Genomic DNA, 17,862 nt, shown 5'->3' on the forward strand with positions numbered 1-17,862 from the left:
TACAACTCATGACTCAGACTCTTACATGAGTCACTCTCAAGGCTGCAAATGAGCTCACAAAGCTATTTAGGCTGTGTCCTCTCAAAGTCTGCTTTTAGACATATGTGCCACCAGCATGTACAATTGTGCCTATCCTTGGGACAGGTTGTGTGCTTTGTCCTGTTATCAGGACAAACAGGTCCTGTTTGGGACCCTGTTATCACTGATGGGAAATTTATCAGTCTACTGGGAAAGGAAATTGTCCATTTCCAATCTCACTCTTCCTCTCCTCTCTCTGCTCTGACTGACTAACAATGGTACAAGGGTGAGAGCACTGGGACCAGTGGTGTGCTAGACCAGCTTGTAGCAGTTCACAAAAGCTGATTGCTAAATTTTCAGAAATTTTGCTTGCTGGTTATTAATCACAGCCATTATTAAACATTAAATTATATAAACTTACTATTAAATATGTTATATTAAAACATAGGTAGGAAATACCCAAAACTAAACACTTCCTAATGATTTTACTACCTTCTACTGTTATCTACACACCTTAAGTTATTATGTCCATTCAATCTGTATGGTAGAAATACTAAACATACATTTTGGCATTACTGTACATCTCTCCTCAACTATGTATTCAATGGTATAACATTGGTAGCTTGGAATCAGCCATAGTGAGAGTATTTGCACCATGGAAATCATCAAAGCTTTTTTTTTTAGGAGAGCTGTTTTATTACACATGTACCAGTATACCACTGTCTGGGGCCCACCTGTGGATCTAGGCAAGGGTGGACTCTGTGGTATTGTACAACTTTTTAAATGAAACTTTGCTTCAAGAGACTTAGCTAGGCAACTTTCCTGAAACTACAAGAAGTCTGAATGGATGAGATAAATAGACATCTGCTAGAATGAGCCCACGAAACCCTGTTTACCCTTACGGGTCAGGATAGGGACTATACAGGGCCAAGGGTGCTGTCAATCATTCATGCATCCATGGCTCAGAAGGACCCTGTCATGTCCTTCACCTAGGCCAAACTGTGGGTCATATCAGTGGCTGTTCAGTCTGCCTCACCCAGCAAATAGGCAGCTTGGAAAAGAACTACCTGAGAGGGATGGAGAATAGCTGTTCCACACAGTAATCACAACTATGCCATTGATCTCACTTGAGGGTCATGAGCCTTGCAAAGGGAGGTACCATTTCAAAGTCAGAATCTTGAGATTCAGGGAGTACCTCGAGCAGAACTTTTGTGTAGGGTCCTCTGGCACTCAGATTCTGCTGGTGGCAGCCCCATTATTTATGAAAAAGAGGACAGGAGGTTTGCTGCCTACTTCCGCTTAATTGCATCCTTCAGATCCAGGAATTTGAAAAATTTGAACTGAGTGGGCCATTTATCTGTATGCATGAGAAGGACTAGGGAAAGACAGCATTTCAAGTTGGACTGGGACAGTTCATGCTCCTGGGGCTGTCCTGTTGTAGACAGCACTAGGTGGCAACCAAAGGTCCAGGCTTACCTTCCATAGTGTAGAGTTGTTTCTGGGAGGAGGCTTCCCATCAATTTCTCAGCCCTACCGACTTCTAGGCAGGGTCAAATGACCAGTGCAATGAGTAGGCATGATGTGCATCACTTCAGGGCCAACATTGTTAAGTAATGGGTGTGTGATTCTCCACTCTCATGTCTCCATCTACTGCTGGAATACTAGGGTGGCCTTGAAGCCACAATGTGGTAGAGCCTCAAGATGGAAACAACTGGGTTCTTGAGTCACCACTTGGAGAAGAGTCACAGATTCTACAACAGATTTACTTGAAAGAGAAATAAACTCCTATTGTGCTAAACCCCTGAGATGTAAGAGTTGTTTGTTATAGCAGCTAGTGATTAATACATGTTCTCTGGCTTGTGCAGTACTCCAATAAAATTCTAAGGCCTTGTGGCTATTGTCCTCTGTGACTTCCTGGACCAAGGAGTGGTTGTCTATCTCTAAGATACTCTGTTTCACTCAAACCTGGCTTCCAATGAGCCCCTGGTCTGAGTAATCCTGGCAAAAATAAAAAACTAAGGGAAATCAGATACTGTCCCGCCCACCTTAGGAAATTCTTCATTTGGTGATATTTTGAATTCCCTGCCTCTTACTGTGCTGACAGGCTCTGTCAGGAGGCAGCAACGATTCAGTACCCAAGATGATCAGGGTCTGGAAGAACCTCAGGAGCACTCTGCTTTGGTAGATTTCATGGCATACATCTACACCAGCACAGCCTTTGGGGGATCCCAGCAAGGGTATTCTGCCTAGGCCTCACTGCCACCCTGGCAGACAGCCTGATAATCAACTTGCTTGTTGAGGCTTTTGGAGGGCCTGCATCTAGCCCAGTGTTCTGAATGACACAAAAAAAACATACAGGACCAAGGATAGAGTAGGAAATCCTGAGATTTTATCTTATACATTTATTCCTCCCCTCCTAAGTCTACAATGCCACATTTGCTGTGGGGCAAACACCCTGAATAAGATACTCCATTTCCTGCCCTGCCACTTCACTTCCATTATCTGCTGCCTTATTTGTACCTACAGGAGATGCCCCAGCTCCTTGACTTGCACTGCCACACTTTGTTAAATCAAGAACCCATCTATCCTGTGCCTTTTCCAGGATCTCCAATTACCACTCTACCTGTCCACTGCTCGTCTCCTTCAGATAAATTTTCATATGAAATATGCTGAACTACACCCTCAAATGCTCTGGCATTCTGCCTGCCACACACAGGACTCTTGAGCCCTTTGACCTCCCTGATAACCAAGTTTGACATCTTATACACTTCTACCTACAAACCCTAAACATTTAAGTAACAAAAGACACTATCTCTGCTGTTTTCTTGTACCACCCAGTACTTCCAGGTCATAGCCTTTGAGAACTTCAGGTTGCTTATGACCAATAATACTGCTCACTGGAATGGGGGAAGGGATATGGTGGGAAGCTGATCTTGCTTTCCTCCTGCCCCATGTCCTACCTCATCTTTCCCAAAGCACCCGTGATGGAAACTAGAGGACCTGTTTCTGGCTCCATTCCAGATTTCTGAAATTATTAACCACCCTCACTACTGCCTCAACCCTACCCACATCAGGATATAAAGTGGTCCACAGGGTTCCTTCCACTCTGGCTTCTTGCTGTCACAATACTACCCACCTCAAGAGACCAAGCCAAAGAAGGAGGCTATAATAAGGACTAATCATTCATTTATTTATTCAACAAATGTTAATTGAGCACCAAATATGTGGCAGATGCTGTGCTAGGCACTGGGGATACCACAGTGGACAAAACAAAGTCCCTCTCTCATCTCTCATGCAGCTGAAACTCTGGTAATAGACAATAAACAAATAATTAAACAAAGAAGTGTCCGATGGGTGTAAGTGCTGGGAAGAAAAATAAAGCAGAGTGAAGAGACAGAGAATGACTAGAAGAAGTGTTGCTCTTTTAAAAAAGAGTGGTCAGGGAAGCCTTCTCTGAGATGCTCACATTTGAATGAAGTCCTGAATGCAGTGAGGTAGCAAACCAAGGAGAAAGTGTGTCCCAGGAGAGGGGTCAACAAGCCAAACAGCCTGAGATATGAATGTGTGGTGTGTGTGAGGAACAGGAAGAAGGCCAGAGTGACCTTCTTCCTGTTCTCTTTAAAAGACCTTCAGACTCCTCATGCCTTACATTCCTGGTTGATCTAAGTTACCACAAGAAGGGAGTCCAAACCTCCCATTATCACCTGCACCATTCTCTTTGCTTGGCTCTGTATACCCTCTAATTCAACTCCAGCTCCCATCCCTCTCTGACCCTCCAAAACTTCCACTGTGCCCTAGTTCAACCAAATTCTCCTCTTTCTCAATGCTTGCACTCAAACAGCTGAACATGGCTGGAGGGAAAATTTAAAAAAAAATAAAAACAAACTATGTTAACAAGTCTCACTTTAAGTTTATAACCACAATATTTGTGCCCCTAATTTCCTGACAACCATACATTTTCTTAGCCATTTACCCTCTCATTCTTCTAGATCACTATTTCACACCTTTTTCTCTCTCCTCAAAACACCAACATCCTTCTCTCTCCCCACTCTTTGTGAAAAAGTCACTTCTTATTTTTTTGTCTAAATAGAAGCAATCTGAAGACAAGTAGCTCACCTTCCCATGACCAAATTGGTAATTCTTCAGACATCCATGCTTGTACTATATGCCTTCTTTCTTGACACAAAGGATGAAATCCCTATGCCCTTTTCATAGGCCCATTCTTCCACTGTGAACTGGACCTCATTCCCTCCAGCCTATTCAAGGACTTTGCTCCTGTAAATAAACCCTCTGTTTCTCCTGTTATCATCAATATTTTCCTGTCTGTTGAATCAGTCCCATCACTTACCAATATGCTCCTCTTTACCCCATATCCATTTCCAGATGCTCTCTAATTCTCTGCTATCCCCTATGGTGAAGCACTATAAAGAATCGACTGTACATTCTGGCTCCAGTTTCTCATCTCTCATTCTTTCTTCAAAACCCTTTCCTCCAAGGCTTTTGTCAAGGTCCTCAAGACCACCATTTTGCTAAATCCAATAGATTTAGAAACATTTGACACAGTTCATTACTCTGCCTGCCTTGAAACACTTTCTTTGCTTGGTTTCTAAGAAACCACACTCTCCTGGTTTTCCTCCCTTCTCACTGCCCACCCTTTCTCAGTCTCCTTGAATCTTTCCAAATCCTCTTCTTGATCTCAGAATGTTAAAGTGATTCAGGGTTCAGTTTCCAGACCGCTTCTCTCTACATTCACTCCCTCTCAACTAGTCTCCTGGCTTTAAATATCTATACACTGATGATGCCCCAATTTTTATCTTTAGTCCCGACCTTCTGCACTAAGCTCCAGACTTGTATGTCTAACTGTACACTTAATATCTCCATTTGGATATCTAATCTAGTAGGCATCTCAAACTGTGTTTTCGAAAATCACCCTTACTTCTCCAACCTTAACCTGCTCCTCCCCTAGCCTATCCGAATGACACATGATGCCACTATTCATCCAATTTCTCAGACCAGAGACATCTTTGAATACTTTCTTTCCCACAAACTCCTAATCTAATCCATCAGCAGCACATATCAGCTCTACTTCAAGCACTAGATATTATGTGCCTCCTGCTGAAGAACCGAATACTACCAATGAGGTATTCTTGACAGAAAATTGAAACTCAATCTTACCAAGCCTTTAGATCAGCTACCAATTTACAAGAAATACAGGGCCAGAGAAATATTTTATTTATTTATTTTAATTTACTTATTTGGCTGCGTTGGGTCTTTGTTGTTGTGCACGGGCTTTCTCTTGTTGCGGCAAGCGTGGGTTACTCTTCATTGTGGTGCACGGACTTCTTATTGTGGTGGCTTCTCTTGTTGTGGAGCATGGGCTCTAGGCATCTGGGCTTCAGTAGTTGTGGCGTGAAGGTTCAGGAGTTGTGGCACATGGGCTTAGTTGCTCCACTACATGTGGGACCTTCCCGGACCAGGGCTCTACCCCGTGTCCCCTGCATTGGCAGGTGTATTCTTAACCACTGTGCCACCAGGGAAGTCCAGAGAAATATTTAAATGACAGGGAGGCAATAAGCAAAGTCCAGGCTGTGAGAAACAACTGACTCAGTTTCTTCAACAAATACACTTCAAAGAAAGGGAAGAGAGAGATGGAGTGGGAAATGTATGGATTAAAATAGACTTGATACATGTTAATGAACTACAATGTGTGTAGTTTTAAGTCTGCTCCAAGAAACCTTAAAAATATATAATATTATGAGACACTTGGAAATATGAACACTGGCAAGATATTTGATGATATTAAAATTGTTCATTTTTAAGATATGATAATGATCATGATTTTAAAATTCTAAAATAAATATGGGTGAAGTTCTATGACATTTGGGATTTGCTTCAAAATAATCCTGGTGGAGGTATAAGAAAAACAAAATTGGGCATGAGTAGATAATTGTTGAAGGTGGGTAATGATTACACTATTCTTTGTATATGTTTAAATTTTTACATAATACAAAATTAAGAGTTAGGAAAGTTTATTTTGGTGGGTGAGAGCTCTCACTAGCACCAAGAGTTGCTTTGGTTAGCACCCAGAGGCAGTTATAGAATGAGGAAAGTGGAATGGATTTACTGTGTACACTATATGACCCTGGTCCTTGAATGAGCAACCATGAGATGAAATATATTAAAGGTATTCTGGTCAAACCCTGATTCCTGAAATCTCAAGTGGTTACCACCCATATGAAGGTTCTCTTTGCTCTTATTATAAAGCAGATTCAGGGTTTCTGTTCCCCTCTTGCATGACAACTAGCATCATTTGAGATGATGGCTGCTTCCTCAGACTGGGTCTCTGAATGACTGAGAGGACTAGAGTAACCCCCTACATCAACCTATGATGGATATCTAGTGTCAGCAAGAAATCAACCTTTGTTATATTCAGCTACTGAGATTTGGGAGTTGGCTGTAGCAATATAACCTAGCCTACTGTGACTGATTTGGCATGTATGGATAATATATTAGTCTTCTCATTCTGCTATAACAAATTACCATAGCCTGAGTAGCTTAAACAACAGACATTTATTTCTCACACTGCTGGAGGCTGGAACTCAAAGATCAAGATGCTAGAAGATTTGGTTTCAGGTGAGAACCCTCTTCCTGGCTTGCAGAGGGCCATCTTCTCTCTGTGTTCTCACATGGAGGAAAGAAAGAGAGCAAGCTCCCTGGTCTCTTCTTCTAAGGACACTAATCCCATTATGAGGAGCACACTCTCATGACCTCATCTAAAACCAATTACTTCTGAAAGATCCCGCCCCCAAATACCATCACATTGGGGGTTTTGTATTCAACATATGGATTTGGAGGGGTGGGGGTACAAACATTCATTCTACAAATGAAAATGAATGGTTTATGAGCCAATCATTAATTTCATTAATTAAATGACTATATATAGAACAACTGGGCTACCCAATGCTCCCACACCCCATAAATGCCCTCACGCATACAGATATACTTAAAAGCTGCAGAGTCAGTGACTGAGTGAAAATCAGAGGTCTACTTTCTAAAGAAATTTAACCCTATATCAATAATTACCTTAAATGTAAATGGATTAAATGCTCCAACCCAAAGACATAGACTGGCTGAATGGATACAAAAACAAGACCTGTATATATGCTGTCTACAAGAGACCCACTTCAGACATAGGGACACATGCAGACTGAAAGTGAGGGGATGGAAAAAGATATCCCATGCAAAAGGAAATCAAAAGAAAGCTGAAGTAGCAATTCTCATATCAGACAAAATAGACTTTAAAATAAAGGCTATTACAAGAGACAAAGAAGGACACTACATAATGATCAAGGGATCAATCCAAGAAGATATAACAATTGCAAATATTTATGCACCCAACATAGGAGCACCTCAATACATAAGGAAAATACTAACAGCCATAAAAGGGGAAATTGACAGTAAAATAATCATAGTAGGGGATTTAACACCCCATTTTCACCAATAAACAGATCATCCAAAATAAAAATAAATAAGGAAACACAAGCTTTAAATGATACATTAAACACGATGGAGTTAATTGATATTTATAGGACATTCCATCCAAAAACAACAGAATACACATTCTTCTCAAGTGCTCATGGAATATTCTCCAGCATAGATCATATCTTGAGTCACAAATCAAGCCTGGTAAATTTAAGAAAATTGAAATTGTATCAAGTATCTTTTCCGACCACAACACTATGAGAATAGATATCAATTACAGGAAAAATAGGTAAAAAATACAAGCACATGGAGGCTAAACAATACACTACTTAATAACCAAGAGATCACTGAAGACATCAAAGAGGAAATAAAAAAATATCTAGAAACAAATGACAATGAAAACACAACGACCCAAAACCTATAGGATGCAGCAAAAGCAGTTCAAAGAGGGAAGTTTATAGCAATAGAATCCTACCTTAAGAAACAAGAAACATTTCAAATAAACAACCTAACCTTACACCTAAAGCAATTAGAGAAAGAAGAACAAAAAAACCCCAAAGTTAGCAGAAGGAAAGAAATCATAAAGATCAAACCAGAAATAAATGAAAAAGAAATGAAGGAAACGATAGCAAAGATCAATAAAACTAAAAGCTGGTTCTTTGAGAAGATAAACAAAATTGATAAAACATTAGCAAGACTCATCAAGAAAAAAAGGGAGAAGACTCAAATCAATAGAATTAGAAATGAAAAAGGAGAAGTAACAACTGACACTGCAGAAATACAAAGGATCATGAGAGATTACTGCAAGCAACTCTATGCCAATAAATGTACAACCTGGAAGAAATGGACAAATTCGTAGAAATGCACAACCTTCTGAGACCAAACCAGGAAGAAATAGAAAATATGAACAGACCAATCACGAGCACTGAAATTGAAACTGTGATTAAAAATCTTCCAACAAACAAAAGTCCAGGACCAGATGGCTTCACGGGCGAATTCTATCAAACATTTAGAGAAGAGCTAACACATATCCTTCTCAAACTCTTCCAAAATTTGGCAGAGGGAGGAACACTCCCAAACTCATTCTATAAGGCCAACATCACCCTGATATCAAAACCAGGCAAATATGTCACAAAGAAAACTACAGGCCAATATCACTGATGAACATAGATGAAAAAATCCTCGACAGAATACTAGCAAACAGAATCCAACAGCACATTAAAAGGATCATACACCATGATCAAGTGGGGTTTATCCCAGGAATGCAAGGATTCTTCAATATACGCAAATCAATCAGTGTGATACACAATATTAAAAACTGAAGGAGAAAAACCTTATGATCATCTCAATCGATGCAGAGAAAGCTTTCAACAATATTCAACACCCACTTACGATAAAAAACCCTGCAGAAAGTGGGCATAGAGGGAACTTTCCTCAATATAATAAAGGCCATATATGACAAACCCACAGCCAACATCATCCTCAATGGTGAAAAACTGAAAGTATTTCCACTAAGATCAGGAACAAGACAAGGTTGCCCACCCTCACCATTTTTTTTCAACACAGTTTTTAAACTTTCAGCCAAAGCAGTCAGAGAAGTAAAAGAAATAAAAGGAATCCAAATCGGAAAAGAAGAAGTAAAGGTGTCACTGTTTGGAGATGACATCATACTATAAATAGAGAATCCTAAAGATGCTACCAGAAAACTACTAGAGCTAATCAATGAATTTCGTAAAGTAGCAGGATGCAAAGTTAATGCACAGAAATCTCTAGCATTACTATACACTAAAGATGAAAATCTGAAAGTGAAATTAAGAAAACACTCTCATATACCATTGCAACAAAAAGAATAAAATATCTAGGAATAAACCTACCTAAGGAGACAAAAGACCTGTATGCAGAAAATTATAAGACACTGATGAAAGAAATTAAAGATGATTCAAATAGATGGAGAGATATACCATGTTCTTGGATTGGAAGAATCAATATTGTGAAAATGTCTCTACTACCCAAAGCAATCTACAGATTCAATGCAATCCCTATGAAACTACCACTGGCATTTTTCACAGAACTAGAACAAAAAATTTCACCATTTGTATAGAAACAAAAAAGACCCTGAATAGCCAAAGCAATCTTGAGAAAGAAAACGGAGCTTGAGGAATCAGGCTCCCTGACTTCAGACTATACTACAAAGTTACAGTAATCAAGACAGTATGGTACTGGCACAAAAACAGAAAGATAGATCAATGGAACAGGATAGAAAGCCCAGAGATAAATCCAAGAATATATGGTAATGGAACAGGATAGAAAGCCCAGAGATAAACTGAGGCACATATTGTCACCTTATTTTTGATAAAGGAGGCAAGATATACAGTGGAGAAATGACAGCTTCTTCAATAAGTGGTGCTGGGTAAACTGGACAGGTACATGTAAAAGTATGAAATTAGAACACACCCTAACACCATACACAAAAATAAACTCAAAATGGATTAAAGATTTAAATGTAAGGCCAGACACTCTCAAACTCTTAGAGGAAAACATAGGCAGAACACTCTGACATAAATCACAGCAAGATCCTTTTTCACCCACCTCCTAGAGAATTGGAAATAAAAACAAAAATAAACTATTGGACCTAATGAAACTTAAAATCTTTTGCACAGCAAATGAAACTAAACAAGACCAAAGACAACCCTCAGAATGGGAGCAAATATTTGCAAATGAAGCAACTGACAAAGGATTAATCTCCAAAATTTACAAGCAGCTCATTCAGCTCAATATCAATAAAACAAACAACCCAATCTAAAAATGGGAAGAAGACCTACATATACATTTCTCCAAAGAAGACATACAGGTTGCCAACAAACACATGAAAGAATGTTCAACATCATTAATCATTAGAGAAATGCAAATCAAAACTACAATGAGATATCATCTCACACCAGTCAGAATGGCCATCATCAAAAAATCTAGAAACAATAAATGCTGGAGAGGGTGTGGAGAAAAGGGAACACTCTTGCACTGTTGGTGGGAATGCAAGTTGATACAGCCACTATGGAGAACAGTATGAAGGTTCCTTAAACAACTAAAAATAGAACTAGCATACGACCCAGCAATCCCACTACTGGGCATATACCCTGAGAAAACCATAATTCAAAAAGAGTTATGTACCACAATGTTCATTACAGCTCTATTTACAATAGCCAGGACATGGAAGAAACCTAAGTGTCCATCAACAGATGAATGGATAAAGAAGATGTGGCACACATATAGAATGGAATATTACTCAGCCATAAAAAGAAACGAAATTGTTATTTGTAGTGAGATGGATGGACCTAGAGTCTGTCATACAGAGTGAAGTAAGTCAGGAAGAGGAAAACAAATCCCGTATGCTAACACATATATATGGAGTCTAAAAAAAAAAAAGTCATGAAGAACCTAGGGGCAAGATGGGAATAGAGACACAGACCTACTAGAGAATGGTCTTGAGGATATGGGGAGGGTGTAGTGTAAGCTGTGACAAAGTGAAAGAGTGGCATGGACATATATACTCTACCAAACATAAAATAGGTAGATAGTGGGAAGCAGCCACATAGCACAGGGAGATCAGCTCGGTGCTTTGTGACCATCTAGAGCGTTGTGATAGGGAGGGTGGGAGGGAGGGAGATACAAGAAAGAAGAGATATGCAAACATATGTATATATATAACTGATTCACTTTTTTATAAAGCAGAAACTAACACACCATTGTAAAGCAATTATACTCCAATAAACATGTTTAAAAAAAGACACAATAAGAATTTTAACAAGGAACTAGAAAATATAAAAAAGAACTGGTCTGAACTGAAGAATACAAAAAATGAGAAATACACTTGGAAGGATTTAACAGCAGAGTAGTTGAAAGAGAGGAATGAAGAAGTGATCTGAAAGAATAATGGGAATCACCCAATCAGAACAGGAAAAGAAAAACAAATTTTAAAAACTAAGGATATTTTAAGGAACTTCTAGGACAACATCAGGCATACCAACATTCATATTATAAGGGTCTTGGAAGAAGAATAAGAAGAGAGAGAAAGAGGCCAAAGAGTATTTGATGAAATTATGGCTGAAAACTTCCTGAAGCTGAAGAAGGAAACAGATTTCCAGGTACAGAAATCACAGAGTGCCAAACAAGATAAACCAAAAGAGATCCATACCAAGAAATATTATAATTAAAATGGCAAAAGTTAAAGAGAATTTTAAAGGCAGCAAGAGAGAAACAGAGTCACAAACAAAGGAATCCCCATAAAGCATTCGGGTGATTTTTCTGCAGAAACCTTGCAGGCCAAAAGGGACTGGCATGATATACTTAATAAGCAGCCATTAAGGGAAACAGTATGTGGGTTCCTCAAAAATTAGTAATAGAACTACCATATGATCTGGCAATTCTGCTCATGGGTATATATCCAAGTGAAAATGAAAACACTAATTTGAAAAGCTATCTGTACCCCAATGTTCATAACAGTATTACTTACAATAGTCAATATATGGAAACAACCTAAGTGTCCATCAAACAGATGAATGTATAAGGAAGAAATATATATACAATGGAATACTACTCAGCCATAAAAAGAATGACACTTAGCCACTTGCAGCAACATGGATGAATCTGGAGGGTATTATGCTTAGTGAAATAATTCAGACAGAGAAAGACAAATACTGTTTGGTATCAATTATATGTGAAATCTAAAAATTATAACAAATGAATAAATATAACAAAGCAGAAACCGACTCAGTTATAGAGAACAAACTAGTGGGTACCAGTGGGAAGAGGTTGGGGGGAAGGGCCAGATATGAGTAGGGGATTGAGAGGTACAAACTACTATGTATAAAATAAATGAACTACAAGAATATATTGTATAGCCAATATTTTATAATAACTTTAAATGGAGTATAATCTTTAAAAATATTGAATCTCTGTTGTATTATATATCTGAAACTAATATAATATATAAATCATCTATACTTTAATTTTTAAAAAAGGATTTAACAGTGACTACATGTTTATTGGAATGGGTGGCTAAATAAATAGAGCCAAAAAAAAAAAAAAGAAATTTAACCCTTTAAATGGAGCTAGAGTTTCTACTGTGGAAACTAGAGCACTGGAATAAAGACTTCATTATGGTGGCACCTAGAAAGACTCCAATGTGTCTGCTTGCTCTTTACCTGCAAAAGGTGAAACCTCACACATATACATAGAACTTAGATTTCTCTCCCATTCAAGAGTGGTGTTTGGAGGATTGTAACCTAGTTAACTCTGCTCTCTATTTTAATCACCTTAGATCTTCAGTCAGAAATATGAATGGACAACCAAGGATTACCTGATATTTAAGGAAAAAATCAACGCAAAATAGAAGTTCTCAAATGAGAAAACAGAAAAAATGGGGGGGGAGGAGAGAGAGAGAGGGAATGAGGATTCAGGGAACATAACATTTATAACCTTCTAATTTGTGCACTCATAGATTCAGGAGTATACTAAATTGATAAAGTGAGAACAAGCTGACACAACAAAAGAGCAAATATGGATGAGACAGACTTCTTGGAAATTAAAAAATAATTATATAAATATTTAAATTATAAATTTACAACATAAAGTCAAAGAACATAGAGCAAAACTACAAAAAGCTAAAAAATAGAAGAAAAATTAGGACATGGAGAATCAATCCAGTAGGTTCAAACTTTTTAATTTTTTTTGAATTTTATTTTATTCATTTTTTATGCAGTAGGTTCTTATTAGTTATCCATTTTATACATATTAGTGTATATATGTCAATCCCAATCTCCCAGTTCATCACCCCCCCCACCACTTTCCCCCCTTTGTGTCCATACATTTGTTCTCTACATCAGTGTCTCTATTTCTGCCCTGAAAACTGGTTCATCTGTACCATTTTCCCAGGTTCCACATATATGCGTTAATTACAATATTTGTTTATCTGTTTCTGACTTACTTCAGTCTGTATGACAGTCTCTAGATCAATCCACGTCTCTACAAATGACCCAATTTCGTTCCGTTTTATGGCTGAGTAATATTCCATTGTATATATGTACCACATCTTCTTTATCCATTGGTCTCTCGATAGGCATTTAGGTTGCTTCCATGAACTGGCTATTGTAAATAGTACTGCAATGAACATTGGGGTGCATGTGTCTTTTTGATTTATGGTTTTCTCAGGGTATATGCCCAGTAGTGGGATTACTGAGTCATAGGGCAGTTCTATTTTTAGTTTTTTAAGGAACCTCCATATTGTTCTCCATAGTGGCTGTATCAATTTACATTCACACCAACAGTGCAAGAGGATTCCCTTTTCTCCACACCCTCTCCAGCATTTGCTTTTACAGATATTTCTGAAGATGCCCAATCTAACTGGTGTGAGGTGATACCTCATCGTAGTTTTGACTTGCATTTCTCTAATAATTAGTGATGTTGAGCAGCTTTTCATGTGCTTCTTGGCCATCTGTATGTCTTCTTTGGAGAAATGTCTACTTAGGTCTTTGGCCAATTTTCTGATTGGGTTGTTTGTTTTCTTAATATTGAGCTGCATGAGCTGTTTATATATTTTGGAGATTAATCCTTTGTCCATTGATTCGTTTGCAAATATTTTCTCCCATTCTGAGGGCTTTCATTTTGTGTTCTTTGTAGCTTCCTTTGCTTTGCAAAAGGTTTTAAGTTTCATTAGGTCACATTTATTTAGTTTTGTTTTTATTTCCATTACTCTAGGAGGTGGATCAAAAAAGATCTTGCTGTGCTTTATGTCAAAGAGTGTTCTTCCAGGACGAGGGGAAGATGGTGGAAGAGTAAGACGCAGAGATCACCTTCCTCCCCACAGATACACCAGAAATATATCTACACATGGAACAACTCCCACAGAACACCTACTGAATGCTGGCAGAAGACCTCAGACCTCCCAAAAAGCAAGAAACTCCCCACATACCTGGGTAGGGAAAAAGAAAAAAAACCCAGAGACAAAAGAATAGGGACAGGACCTGCACCAGTGGGAGGGAGCTGTGAAGGAGGAAAGGTTTCCACACACTAGGAAGCCCCTTTGCAGGCAGAGACAGTGGGTGGCGAATGGGGGGAGCTTCGGAGCCACGGAGGAGCGTGCAGACACAGGGGTGCGGAGGGCAAAGCGGGGAGATTCCCACACAGAGGATCATTGCTGACGGGCACTCACCAGCCCAAGGGGCTTGTCTGCTCCCCCGCTGGGGCAGGCGGGGTTGCGAGTTGAGGCTTGGCTTCAATCGGAGCGCAGGGAGAGGACTGGGGTCGGCGGCGAGAACACAGCCTGAAGGGGTTAGTGCACCACGGCTAGCTGGGAGGGAGTCCGGGAAAAGGTCTGGAGCTGCTGAAGAGGCAAGAGACTTTTTCTTCCCTCTTTGTTTCCTGGTGCGTGAGGAGAGGGGATTAAGAGTGCTGCTTAAAGGAGCTCCAGAGACAGGCGCGAGCTGTGGCTAAAAGTGCGGACCACAGAGACGGGTAGGAGACGTTAAGGCTGCAGTTGCTGCCACCAAGAAGCCTGTGTGCGAGCACAGGTCACTATCTACACCTCACTTCCGGGGAACCTGTGCAGCCTGCCACTGCCAGGGTCCTGGGATCCAGGGACAACTTGCCTGGGAGAATGCACGGCGCGCGTCAGGCTGGTGCAACGTCATGCTGGCTTCTGCCTCCGCAGGCTCACCCCGCACTCCGTGACCCTCCCTCCCCCCGGCCGGAGTGAGCCAGAGCCCCCGAATCAGCGGCTCCTTTAACCCCGTCCTGTCTGAGCGAAAACCAGACGCCCTCCGGCGACCTACATGCAGAGGCGGGGCCAAATCCAAAGCTGAGCCCCTGGGAGCTGTGAGAACAAAGAAGAGACAGGGAAATCTCTCCCAGCAGCCTCAGAAGCAGCGGATTAAAGCTCCACAATCAACTTGGTGTACCCTGCATCTGTGGAATACGTGAATAGAAAACGAATCATCCGAAATTGAGGAGGTGGACTTTGAGAGCAAAATTTATGATTTTTTCCCCTTTTACCCTTTTTGTGAGTGTGTATACATATGCTTCTGCGAGAGATTTTGTCTGTATAGCTTTGCTTCCACCATTTGTCCTAGGGCTCTATCCATCTGTTTTCTTTTTTTTGTTTATTTTTGTTTTAATTTTTTTCTTAAAAATTATTTTTATTTTAATTATTTTATTTTACTTTATCTTCTTTCTTTCTTTCTATCTATCTTTCCTTCATTCGCTCTTTTAGACAACGAATCATCCCAAATTGAGGAGGTGAACTTTCAGAGCAAGATTTATGATTTTTTCCCCTTTTCCACTTTTTGTGAGTGTGTATGTCTTTGCTTCTGTATGAGATTTTGTCTGTATAGCTTTGCTTCCACCATATGTCCTAGGGTTCTATCCGTCTGTGTTTTTTTTGTTTTAATTTTTTTCTTAATAATTATTTTTTATTTTAATAACTTTATTTTATTTTACTTTAACTTCTTTCTTTCTTTCTTTTTTACTTCCTTCCCTCCCTCCTTCCTTCCTTCCTTCATCCCTCTGTCCCTCCCTCCCTCCTTTCTTTCTTTCCTTCTTTTCTTCTTTCTTTCTTTCTTTCTTTCTACTTCTACTAATTTTTTCTTTCTAATTTTTCTCCCTTTTATTCTGAGCCGTGTGGATGAAAGGCTCCTGGTGCTCCAGCCAGGAGTCAGTGTCGTGCCTCTGAGGTGGGAGAACCAACTTCAGGACACTGGTCAACAAGACACCTCCCAGCTCCACATAATATCAAACAGCAAAAATCTCGCAGAGATCTCCATCTCAATGCCAGCACCCAGCTTCACTCAATGACCAGCAAGCTACAGTGATAGACACCCTATGCCAAACAACTAGCAAAACAGGAACACAATCCCACCCATTAGCAGAGAGGCTGCCTAAAATCATAAGTCCACAGACACCCGAAAACACACCACCAGACGTGGACCTGCCCACCAGAAAGACAAGATCCAGCTTCATCCACCAGAACACAGGCACTAGTCCCCTCCACCAGGAAGCCTACACAACCCACTGAACCAACCTTGGCCACTGGGGACAGACACCAAAAACAACGGGAAATACGAACCTGCAGCCTGCAAAAAGGAGACCCCAAACACAGTAAGATAAGCAAAATGAGAAGTCAGAAAAACACACAGCAGATGAAGGAGCAAGATAAAAACCCACCAGACCTAACAAATGAAAAGGAAATAATAGGCAGTCTACCTGAAAAAGAATTCAGAATAATGATAGTAAAGATGATCCAAAATCTTAGAAATAGAATAGACAAAATGCAAGAAACATTTAACAAGGACCTGGAAGAACTAAAGATGAAACAAACAATGATGAACAACACAATAAATTAAATTAAAAGTACTCTAGATGGTATCATTAGCAGAATAACTGACACAGAAGACTGGATAAGTGACCTGGTAGATAAAATAGTGGAAATAACTACTGCAGAGCAGAATAAAGAAAAAAGAATGAAAAGAACTGAGGACAGTCTTGGAGACCTCTGGGACAACATGAAACGCACCAACATTCGAATTATAGGGGTTCCAGAAGAAGAAGAAAGAAAGAAAGGGACTGAGAAAATATTTGAAGAGATTATAGTTGAAAACTCCCCTAATATGGGAAAGGAAATAGTTAATCAAGTCCAGGAAGCACAGAGAGTCCCATACAGGATAAATCCAAGGAGAAATACGCCAAGACACATATTAATCAAACTGTCAAAAATTAAATACAAAGAAAGCATATTAAAAGAAGCAAGGAAAAAACAACAAATAACACACAAGGGAATCCCCATAAGGTTAACAGCTGATCTTTCAACAGAAACTCTGCAAGCCAGAAGGGACTGACAGGACATTTTTAACGCCATGAAAGAGAAACACTTGCAACAAAGATTACTCTACCCAGCAAGGATCTTATTCAGATTTGATGGAGAAATTAAAACCTTTACAGACAAGCAAAAGCTGAGAGATTTCAGCACCACCAAACCAGCTTTACAACAAATCCTAAAGGAACTTCTCTAGGCAAGAAGCACAAGTGAAGGAAAAGACCGATACTAATGAACTGAAAACAATTTACAAAATGGGAATAGGAACATACATATCGATAATTACCTTAAATGTAAGTGAACTAAATGCTCCCAACAAAAGACACAGACTGGCTGAATGGATACAAAAATAAGACCCATATATACGCTCTCTACAAGAGACCCACTTCAGACTAAGAGACACATGCAGGCTGAAAGTAAGGGGATGGAAAAAGTTATTCCAGGCAAATGGAAACCAAAAAAAGCTGGAGTAGGAATTCTCATATCAGACAAAATAGACA

Source organism: Phocoena sinus, chromosome X, assembly GCF_008692025.1.
Source record: "Phocoena sinus isolate mPhoSin1 chromosome X, mPhoSin1.pri, whole genome shotgun sequence".
NCBI lineage: Eukaryota > Metazoa > Chordata > Mammalia > Artiodactyla > Phocoenidae > Phocoena > Phocoena sinus.